At 38.3% G+C, this 12,229-nt stretch overlaps 1 non-coding gene across 1 annotated transcript; it reads right to left on the bottom strand.

Moving 5' to 3' along the window:
- Positions 1-6,940: 6,940 nt before the first annotated feature.
- On the bottom strand, positions 6,941-7,013 carry TRNAV-CAC. The gene has a single exon. It is a non-coding gene; the product is annotated as a tRNA-Val (tRNA).
- Between the last annotated feature and the right edge of the window lie 5,216 nt (positions 7,014-12,229).

Raw genomic sequence — 12,229 nt, 5'->3', positions numbered from 1 at the left:
TTCTTTTCTTTTCTTTTCTTTTCTTTTCTTTTCTTTTCTTTTCTTTTTTACCTGTACTGTAAATCTTGAGCTAAATTGAAGAAAAAAAAAAAGGCCCTAAACATCATTTTACTACTGAGAAGTGACTAGTTAAGAACCCAGACTGGAAAATTTTTGCACTGAGAGTCACTGAGCTGCCAACCAACAAGAGGTGCTGGGAGAAGAGACAGACCCAAGTGACTTATCGCTGCACAAATGAAAGACCTTGGACAATGTGTAGTTCAATGGATGTAGAGCCACCATGAGGGTGAAAGACCAAAGTGACCTTCCGTGGTCACTCAGGGAGAAGCTGCACAATCACGGGTTTGCTGCACATGAGGCAGCAGCTGCAAGGAGCTTGTAGAATGGAGGAACACAAGAGAGGCCTCACTTATGGGAATCCAATGTATTATTATATTTATGAGACTACTGCTTTTTAACAAGCATTGATTTCTCTGACAGATGCATCCAACATGGCTCTCTGGATATCTACATGTAGGCTGGTCACTGTAATGGGTATGACCAGAGAAATACAAGATGTGAGACACCTTATCCTAAATTGTCTTGGGCACTGACCTCCAAAACCCATTTGCTCAGGATCTACTTCAGCTCCTTAAACCTAGTATGTACTTAGTGCTGTCAGAGATGCCTGAAGTTACTGAGACAGCCATATAGAGCAGATGGATTTGACACTAGATCTACTGGTGGCCCAGACACTGTAGGGGCAATGGGATGCCATGAGGGGTATCAGTAGGCACTCTCAGGTGGCAGTGTGTGTTTGGCATGTTTACGTAACTGAACTGAGACCAGTGACTTAGACCTACACTGAACCCATGGCTGAGAATGATGAGTTCAGGTATGGAAGATGGTACTGTACTCATGAAAAAAAACAGGGGATCCCACTCAAAAAGTGAAAATAAGAAATATCTGTCTTGAACTTTATATATGCAGTCATGACAAGGTGAAATATGACCACATGCAATTCTTTTTCTAGCTGAGAACAAGGACTGTATCTCCAGGATCTGTTTCTTTAACCCAGTACCTCTCATAGATCTGCAGTCCCTTGTCTCTGTTTACTCCCTTATATATAGCATATTCTTACTATTCCATATTCTTCAGACTGTTTGTGAAGCTTAATTAATGCTGTAAATCCGTGTTAACTGATTTCAACAATCATTTTAAATGTTTAATCTTATTTTTTACTTGTCACTTTCTGAGTTAAAATGAATCTACAATTCATGCTGCATGTTTTCCAGAAAATTCAAGCCAGAATCCTTCACACAGAGTTTTTCCCCAAAATCTCCCCATCACTCATTTAAAAGACCATTAATTTCCTGCTCTATGTTGAATGGAAGTTAAAATGACTTTGGAAATAACAGGAACTTGCACTGTCTTCCTGTTGCAGACAATGGCTATTCTGAAATGAAAGACAGGGTGGTGCCATGGCTGTAATTCAGCCATCTTAAGTACTTCATGTAGAAGATTATATTTCTTATATTATAGCTGAGAGAAGGAATACACAGTTCCTGTCATTAAGTACTGTACGAAGGGAGAAAGTAAACCTTCAGTACCTGGCGAGTTCAAGGGTAACCATAAAGTTATGAGGCCTGACTAGACTCACAGAGGAAATGACGAGAACTTTATAACCCTAGATTCTAACCCTAGTTTCTTAGTGAGGAGAAGGCCTCTACCAAAGGAGAGATTAATGGCTAATTATTGCAGGTTTGCTCTCTTTGATTCCACTGGATGGTGCTACCTTTGCAGTTACGTTTCCTGCAGTCCATGACCACTCTTCTCTGCATATCAATGGGACTCTCGTGGTTCATCGAAGGCTGAAAAGATTTCAATTTTTTCATCCAAAAAAAGGAAAAAAGAGATTGGATAAGCTAAAGAAAAATCTATCTCCAAACGACAGGAGTTATTGAAATTAGGAAATCAATATGCCATACTTCACACGCATCTCAATTATCTTCCAGAAGAGGAAGTGGATGTTTATAAACTGTGGATCTCTGACACAACGAGGGTATAATTTCCTGTTAAACCTAGCACTATGTGTGTGTAGGTTGTAGCTAAGAGGGATAGTCCCACTCCCCTGCCGGCAGCTGTGTGCTCCCGTTGCCTCATCTCCCCATTGCCTCATCTCCCAATGATCATGGGGCTGGTGGAGGGTATTGTTTCAACTAGCTATATCAGCAGAAATAAAGGACTTCCTGCTCCAAAATGAGTAGGATTCGCTCTGTTCAGGAGGCTGAACTCTCCCATCCTGCATAGTTACAGGTTTGTTGTGAGAAGGAAAACAAAACGTACTGGTGAAGGGAGACGAAAAAGAGAAAAGGCCCATCCTACTAGCAGCAGTCAACAGCTACACCAGATTACATATAGCAGGAAACTATACCATTAGTATGTCAAAGAAATTAGTCCAGTGAATTATATGATTACACCGCAGTTACACTAAGAACAAGGGATTTAACAGTTAGAGGCAATACCAGCCTGAGAACTTGATACCTTTCATTCCATCTATTCATATAAGGCAGTAGCATTTTAGTCAAGGTAAACAGTAATAATATATCATAGTATCAACCAAGATTAGAGTGCCACTGTGCAAGCAGGCAGTAATGCGCACTCCAAAGGGTCTCTAAGGAAACAAAGCACCAAGGAAAAGAATGAACTCTCCAGGACACTGATTGTGAACTCTGCCTTTGCCATTGCAATAATTTCAAAATTGTTTCAGAAACACTACTTCAAGTTTTTTAATCCCCTATGCTAATATTTCTTGTAATATAGAATGTGCATCTTTGAGTACAGGAAGTGCCTGGAGGATTTTGACACTGGAACAAATAAATTGCAACCAGGAGGAAAGCAGAGTTAGAAAAAATGACTTGAAAAAAAACCCAGCTTCTGTTGCTGAGATATCCAGTTATGGTTTTTGGGAATCTCTGGGACTAGACATCTACAGACATATTTTTGAAATTCTGCAGATTTCTAATGAGATAGACCAAATACACTAAAATTAATCTTCCTAGTTTAATAGAAAAAATATATATTTGCATTAGGAAACACACCAGAAATGTAGTTCTGAGGAGATTCAAGTAATAGTTTATTATCTCACTGGGCAACATTGAAAACACCACACCAGGGTGATACACTGTAATTTGCTGTGGTAAATCACATGTTTTTTATAAACCGCTGAGGTAAATTTCATATACTTAATGATCAAATAAGATTTGGACTGAAAAACCTCTTTGTTGTACTGCACCAGGCAGTCACAACCAGATAGTTTGCTGTGTGGGCAGCATACCCATGAGCATGAGTAAACCCAGTGTGAATCTTGCTTACCTAGGTGTAGCTCAGGTGAGGAGCTGCTCCCAGTTTCACTTGTGGAAGTAAGAACAAAAGTCTGGGTTGCAACGTCTCTCTCCTCTCCTGACTGCAGATTCCTTTTCAACATTCTTTTTAAAAACAGAATGAAATAAGCTTTGGCTCTCTTGAATTCAATGGCAAAATTCCCATCACTTTTCCGTTGTTAGAAACCCTCATCTTAATACATCTTTTTTTTCTGATTGATTCAACAAAGCAATGGAAAGAAAGAAGCTGTTCTTCCTCCTGATGTTTTGCCTGCTGCCCTGACCTAGGAATCTGCTCTTGACTTCGGTGCTGAGTGCCTCAGTGCTCTGGAATTTACTGTCTGAAAGGAAACACTGTGATTGCTATAGGACACCATGGGGCATAGGTTGCTTACACAGTAATGTCACTCTTTGGGTCATTGTAAGGCAGAAGGTAAAGGTGACAAGTGGTGTTTATCTGTCAATGATATCTTGTACATGCCTTGAAGTGTCTCCAAGCTGACTGTCCTGGGGAAAAAAGAATGCGCTCTAGGCTTTAATCTTTCCTTGTCTTGCTATGAAGAGTAAGATTCCATTTCTGGATGCTGCGTCTACACAGCAAATATTTCTCATCACTTCTCAACAAAGGTCATGTCTTATTTACATAGCAGAAAAGAACAGAGCAAGAAAATCTGTTTCCTAGCAGCCTACAGTGTTAGGTTGCAATTAAACTGAGCTAGCCAGGTGAATCCAGGTGTCTTTCATCTGCACTGGAAAGTTCAGTATATACTTAAGATAAAAAGCATAGCCTTCACAAATCAGCTGCGGGCTTGAAAACAACCGATATCCTGAGATGCAGCATTCTTCTATGCTGCATCTTCTATTCTCTCTTGCAAAAGTAGAGTTTGTACATTTTTCTGTTGAATGCTTTTAGGCTTCCATTTGTCATTATGATTGCAATAATTTCTTTGTTACTTTTATTGGTAGAAAAGTTGCTTTTCAGATTATCAGTGATATCAAAAGAAACAAATGTACCAAGATCTAGAATGACCTATGTTAAATTGAGTATATGGCAAATGCAGAAGCTATGATATGATGCAGAGCTATACTGTAATTCCATATAATGTTATTAATATTATTAATAATATAATATTTTCTGCAGACACAAAAAACAGGATTTTCAAGATTTCTGTTGGTGGGAGGGGATGTGGGATTGAATGGGACTTGGGCACTGTCAAGCCTTATTCCAGCATCCCCCTGGGAAAGAATGTTTATTGGTTCTTTCTGATGAGAAGGAAGGCTCTATCTACTACTACATCATAACAATTGTCCTCAGATTCAATAAGTAGCTGTTTCCCAGATGCTCCAAAACTCCAGATGCTATAACTCATGAAAAGTGGTTTTCCCTTAGATAAGTTTTCAAAACGTTGGCTTCTGTATCAATACAAAATGATATATTATTCATTCTTTAGTGAAAATACATAGACACCAGCATACCAGACAGTCCAGCCCCCATCTACGTGGGATGGGAGAAACAATACTTTGCAATTCAGCCATAACTTTAATTATTTTTGTGAATTAAAGCAGTTCCAAATACAAGACTAAAAAGAAATAATCCTAGCAATTTGGTAATAAGAACCATACAAGATGAGAGGCGTTTTCAAGACTGACTTGAATTTAAATTTGAAACTTGAGTTTTCAAAGTGGAAAGACCTGAGTATGTCATATCCTAGTTGAAAGCTGTGGCTACAGGCTGCATGTTATTTTGAGCTGCATATCAGCATTTTGGAGGTTATTTCTAGATTTTATTCTGTGTGGACTTGAAATCATTTCCCATTTTCCTCTAAATTGATCATTCCTGCTTTTCTCAATATCTGTAAGACATTTCAGTGGAGAGTTCTGATATGGTTTGGTTAAAGATGCATCTCTGACATCTTGTAGGAATCTGTCCAGATCCTATGAATGGTGACAAGCTGAAGATATTTCTCTGGTAATGAACAGACAGTGACTTGCTATAGTAGAGACTGAAGTCAGTGAGAGAGTTCAGTTCTAGGAATAGCAGCATATAAGAAGTTATGTATACAGACCTACCAGCTGCAACAGCAAATAAGGGCTTTGGATATACAACCAAGGGAATTTATTAAAAACAGATGAGAGAATAATTTAATTATTTGATGCCTCAGTTAGTTGCTGACTGGAAACTGCGAAGGGAGTTGAACAGAGTTAAAATATGACACTCATGTTTTGGAGAGAAACAACAAAATTAATTGGGACAGTAACGGAGATAAAGGATTGAAAAAATTTATCATTTTTTGGACCCTGAAATGGCTGAGACAAGGGTTTGTGATGGCACGCAAAAGCCAGAGTGTGGTGGGTATAAACTAGTCAGAAGCCATTCACTTTACAGGAGATCAAAACACATGGTCACAAGCCAAGTTAAGGAAGGAGAATATCAAGTTATGAGAAAGGACATTTTTACCCAGAGACATGAGGTAGCTTGTGCAAATGTGAGGGGTGCTTTTAGCAATAGAGTAAATTAATAAAAGAAGGGATGAGGAATACAGAGCCTCTAGTTCTACCTACTGAGGTAGAGGAGATGGGATAGAAAGAAAATGAAGCTGTTTTTTTCCCATTGCGATTACTATGAAGGATTCAGTTCAATCATCTAGCAAGCAGACAGACAGCTGAGCCGCAAGATCTGGCCCTTTCATTTGCTCTGGAGTTTTGTATCCAGCACCTAAGAGCAAACTACTGCCTCATCTGGTTCAACGGCTTCACAAGATGAGTTACTGTCAAATTAGCCGATTGTCATAAACAGTGTATATGACGTGTACTTAAGGAAAAAAAATGGCTAAAATCCCAGACTCATAGAATGAATCAGAAGACACATATACTGACAGAATGCATACAGTTTATGTGGTCAGATAATTGCAAGAATGCTTAGACATCTCTGTGATCCAGGAAGCCAAAGATCAGAGATGACTAAAATGGAACAAAAACAAATAGGTAAAGAAGGTCAGACACTTTCTTCTTTCCAATTTTTCCTTCTTTTTTAACCAGTCATCAGGCAATTGGAGCAGTTATTGATCAAAATCAACCAGATCTGATGGTTTAAAATAAAATAAATAAAAATAAAAAAATAAAAAAAAAAATCAGTATTCTTAGTGCTGTGGCTGTCCAAAGAGACTTCAAAAAGTAAATCAGAAGTACCTGAAAACTGTAGCCACTACTGACTGACAATGGTCCAGAAAGACTTAATATTTTCTTCTGGCATTAGAGGAAAACACACGTGAGCTTTGTTTTCTCTTTCTGTATGAAGCATTGCAGGTGCTTAAGGCATGTTTTCAGCTAGGAGTTAGACTGAAACAAATAAAATATGGCTTATTATTTTCTTATGAAATTAATTGTTTTCCCTGCCATAACTATTGCTAAGGTACACTGAGGCATCAAAGCCTAAATCTAGTCCAGTGGGTTTTTAAAATTGGATTCAAATTAGCTTATAGAAAAATTGCATCACTGGGATTTCTGGTCAGAGTAGAAGAGAATGTAACACAGAATCAACCAGTTTGAACCCCACCTACCAAGGGCAGGGAAAATGATGTTTCTGCCCGGGATTGAACCGGGGACCTTTCGCGTGTGAGGCGAACGTGATAACCGCTACACTACAGAAACCTGGCTGGCTTTAAAATAAAATGAGTTATACAACTATAAAGTAAGGCTAGGAAAGAGTGAAATGGTGAACAGGTTTTCAGATGGTTGCTGCTCCACTGTTTCAATTTATTGAAAGTTGAAAGGCTTTTGCCTGCACTCTCAATGTAACTAAAGAAGTACATGTCTTACAAATGCAACTATAATGTCATTTTTTTCTTACACATAACCCATATTTTTCCTCTGCTGCCTAATGGATCTCATAGAGCCATTTCAGTTTCTCTAGCCCTCATTATACTCAGGCTAGAATGTATACCAGAGCATCGGTTGACATGTTCCCCTGTGAGGACTGTTAGTATGCTTCCTGCTGGTTTATGCCAGCTAGTACTCTTCCATCTCTGCCTAAGCATAGCTCAGAAACATGGCAGCAACCATTCCCTGTGAAAATTTTAGTTTTACTCTGCTTTTTCTAAGGATAGAGAGGAAGTTTGTGCTTTATAGATGAGAGCTATGCTCTTTCGCTTGATGTCAGAGCCAGTGAGTGGCTGGTCTTGTTCAGTAGTTTAAAGATCTTCTCTGAACTGAATATCATTTTCTGGAGTACTTTTCTTCCTATTCCTCCAGGGATCTAAGAGTATGCATTGGTCTTTGATCCTTTCTCACTGTGAAACTGAGATGTCCTCTCTGTATCCCACCTCGTGCTACTCTGTAACTGTATTTATTGTTTCTATTAACAGGAATCTCCAAAAACATAGTTCACAGGACTCTGTGACATATGACAGGTGAAACAAAAAGAAAAGTGTCTTTATGTCTTACAGAGAGTTGCTCAATAAATAGTATGGTAGAGAGAATCAGCAGTTGCACTTCATCTGCCTCTGATTCCATCCAGTGTAGAGTTCAGTGCCTGGATGGGGTCAGAACAAAAGGGGCACAGGAAAAAAATCAGAATCATAGAATGGTCTGGGTTGAAAAGGACCTTAAAGAACACCTAGTTTCAATCCCCCTGGGGCTGCCAACCACTGGACCAGGCTGCACAGAGCCACATCCAGCTGTGTCTTGAATGCCTCCAGGGATGGGGCATCCACAGCCTCCTCGGGCAACCTGTTCCAGTGCATCACCACCCTCTGAGTGAAAAATCTCCTCCTATTATCTCACCTAAACTCCCCTGTCTTAGTTTTAAACCATTACCCCTTGTCCTATCACTGTCAACCCATGTATACAGCCTTTCCCCCACATGTTGACAAGCTCCCTTCAAGTATTGCAAGGCCAAAATGAGGTCTCCCCAGAGCCTTCTCTTCTCCAAGTTCAATTTGTAGGCAATAGAAGTCCTTCTCTGCAGGGCTGCTTTCAAGGGGTTCTTCCCTCAGTCTGCATAAATACCTGGGATTGCACTGGCCCAAGTGCAACAGCTTGTACTTGGCATTGTTGAACTTCATTAGGTTCACATGGGCCCATTTCTTCAGCCTGTCCAGGTGCCTCTGCATGGCTTCCTTTCCCTGGTGAAAAGTGGTATCTGCAGTATTATTAGGCCTGTGCATGCACTCATTTCCTGGTGCCACAACAATCCTATACTGACATACAAAATCCCCTGTTAACTATTTAAGGCATGCTGTTTGCTTTCCAAGGACAGGGATTATTTCAATGATTCAAGGCTTACCTAAACAGTAATATGAAACCAAGGGGAAAAAGCCTTTAGTACTGCTTGAGTTGGATTGTGTAGGCAGTAGTTTTGCATTTCTCTCTGTTTTACAGGTATATTAGTTAGTCAAATAATCAAGCACCACAGCGAGTATGGCAGAAAAAATCCTGATATGGAGAAATATGATATGAAAATCTCATATTTTAAAGAAAGAAATGAAATGATTACTTATGATATATGTTAAATGGCTAAATATCTGAAAGCCTAGCAGAGGAAGCAATCATGAGTTGGATAGAGAATAAAAAGGCAAATAACTACTCTTTCATCTCTAAATAACTACTCTTTCATCTACCTCGAAGAGGTAAAGTATGGTTTATATAACATTTCAGTGTATTTAGACAGTGTACAGGCTGTCTGTATCCTACTTCTTACAAACACGCAATCATGATATGGACACATACCTGTATATTAATAACATGAAACCCTTCACAATCCCTTTAGCTATTGCACTGCTATTTTGTCTTGAAATTCTAAAAGTGTGTAAGAAAATAAATCCTAGTCCCCTCTGATGAACTTGACCTGTATTTCTATTGTCTACAAATTCACAGTTTAAGTAGAGTAGGAGTTTAAGACCTCAGTGCGTGTGCTGAGGTTGGATTTGCATTCCTTCTATCGTGTTCCCTGGCTTGTCAAAAGCAAAGAGTATTTTATCTCCTGGATGGATGGAAAGGAGAAGGTATCTCCCAGCAGTGACAATTCCAGTTAGTGAGGTAGTAGTGCTGAAATTAATTCTATGGGGTCTAGCTAAGCCAAAATGAGAATCTCTTCCTTAGAAACACTTAAACAAGGAAAGGACCCCAGAAAGTGTAGCAATATAAGCAGAATGGAGGCATGGAGGGTCTTCATTGCTCTAAATAGGAGCACAATAATCATTTTTACTTCATTAATACCACAAGGTTCTCTCCTATTCACTCCTTCATTTCTGCATCCCACTTTCTCTCCGAGGAAGGATGTGAGGTTTAACTGAAAGCATTCTGCTCGTACTTATTTGTCCGTCTTATATTGTGGAAAATGGGATTAAAGTATTCAAGAAGTCCCTATAAGTTCTGCAGGCAGAATGGGTTCTTTAATAGCTTGGCAGTCACTTTTCAACCTCTGTCTGCGTGTGTATGCATGTCTGCATGCTACAAAGAGGGACACAGAGAGTGAGTACTGCAGCTGAATTTAGAAAGTTATAGATGTTCTCATCAGCCCCATGCAATGCAGCAGAGATTCCTTCCAAAAGCCAAGGGAGCAGAGGCTGTAGACAACAGATGTGAGAGGGGTTCCCATAACTGTCAATTTTCAAAGTGTTTGCATTGAAAAGAGAGGAGGTGCTATTTTGATTGATATTTCAGTTGCAGTATATAAAGCAGAGGAATTCTTCTCACCCTCTGCTTGTCATACTGATCTGCACACTCTCTCAGCTGGACTTGGGGCTACTACTTACTGCATCTGAAAGGCTGAAACTCCCTAGGAATAAAGAAACTTTATAACAATGCCGGAACCCACCAAGAAAGATGGTAAGCATAACAAATATTACCAGAACATTTCTTAATTATAGGAATTATGAGTACACACACAAGAGCAAAATGCTTTTTAGATCATCTTGAACATTTCAGCAACAAATGACATCTAATAGTGATAACTGTATAACCTCATTACATCAAGGCAGATCATCAATACTTTCAAACTGAGAATAGTTTCAGATGTAAGACAGAACTGCTTTGACTCCCACTACTTTAGACATTAGATAATGGCTTTGCAGAGATACTGAGAAACTACTTGGTTGAGCACATACTGTGCTGACTAGAATTTTTGAAGTGCAGTTACTGGTATCAAGACTCTGGAAAACAGGGTACATGCATTCATTATGCTTTAAAAAAGCAGCATGATATGTTTGATATGTTTTTCATTACCCTTGAAAATTAAGTTGCATAAGGAATTCAACAGAGAATAAATGTTTATGAAAATTTTAAGTTTCTAATGAAAATACATTCTTGAATGCAAGAGTGGAGAATGTAGTAAGTTCTTCTATGTAGATTGAACTAGAATTATGCATTTTACCACACTACAGAAATTATTATTTTATGTTTCAGAAAGACATAAAAACAGTAATACTAGTCCCTTTACTAGTACTATTGAGTTGACAGCAAAAAAACCTCATTACATAGTCTCCTAGCAAGATGCAACATCATGTACATTGGAGGCTGTACAAACATGTGTGAAACACTGAGAGACTATTAGTTCACAACTTCATAAGGGCTAGCCACTTTTTTTTTTAACTATTTTGGACATTTAAGTTAAATAAGACTCTTACACTTGCATTACTTCTATAGCCCTTCATTAAGTCTTCATTCTAGTTTAGTTGTGTTGGTAAGAAATTTTGATTATTGTTTAGCATTGGTGATATCCACAGCTTCTACAAAGTCATAAATGGGCAAACTGTACATGCATTAAAGTAGTGGCAAAGAAAGTATGCAGATAGATTTCCTAATTCATTCCCAAATGCAAAACTGAATTTAAGATTAAAGATGATACTGTGAAAAGAAATCATTAAGTAACATTTATTTCCCACCACTTTTGGAAGATACGATAGCCCGCGTATGTAGTTTGAATGAGTACTTCTGATTTAAAACTGACCTATTGATAGAACTTGCTTTATTTGAGATGCATTTAAAATATTTTCTATTTATGTGGAAGCTAAGAGCAGAGCAACTATCAGGAGCATTAGGCAGTTGAAGCACCCCATAGGGGTTGGGACATGTGAAAACTAAACTTTTTGCACAACTGAATCTTCAGCAAGTAGTGTTGACAGACTAAAGTGATCATTTTACTTACTGGTCCTCCTTAGTGCTCGAGGACAATGATGGATGAAGTATTCCTCTGAAAATAGCTACACCAAGTGCACGTATTAATACTAAAGCCTAATCCTCTGTATCAGACCTAGAGCCAAGCCCCTTCTAGAGTGTCTTATTTGTAATTCAAATGATTTACATGTGTATTAAGTGTCCCTTTTATTTGATCTGTTATTTGACTGGATATTACACAGTGCAATCAAAAGGCATTCTGTGACTGCCAACCAAAAAAAAAAAAAAGAAAAAAAAAAAACCTAAAATATTTCTGAACCTGTAAAAGATATGTTTTGGAGAAAAAGTGTTCAGAGGCTTATCTTTAAAAGGCTGTTATTCTCTTTCAGACTAGATTGTTTTAAATATGTCTTTACAATACAGTTAATAGAAAAGCAATTATGGTGTTGCTGTGTTACAAAACAGGTTAGTGACTCTAAAAAACACATACACTTATACTGAAACAAATACCAGAACATAAACAGTATTGAAGCCTTACACATTAACTGAGTTTGAGTTTGTAGTAGGAATGAGCTCTGGAGAAGTGACTCGTACGGGCTGCACAGTGGTTCTTCTTCATTGCACCTAGCCTATTTGCAGCCAGTAGATCATAGATATCAGATATATATATATATGCATATCACCCTGATCTATATTATATATATAATATATAATATATAATATATAATATATAATATATAATATATAATATA

This window comes from Centrocercus urophasianus, unplaced genomic scaffold (assembly GCF_019232065.1).
Source record: "Centrocercus urophasianus isolate 14NV4802_14NV808 unplaced genomic scaffold, USGS_Curo_1.0 seq_73, whole genome shotgun sequence".
Lineage (NCBI taxonomy): Eukaryota > Metazoa > Chordata > Aves > Galliformes > Phasianidae > Centrocercus > Centrocercus urophasianus.
This window is presented reverse-complemented; position numbering and strand designations above follow the sequence as displayed.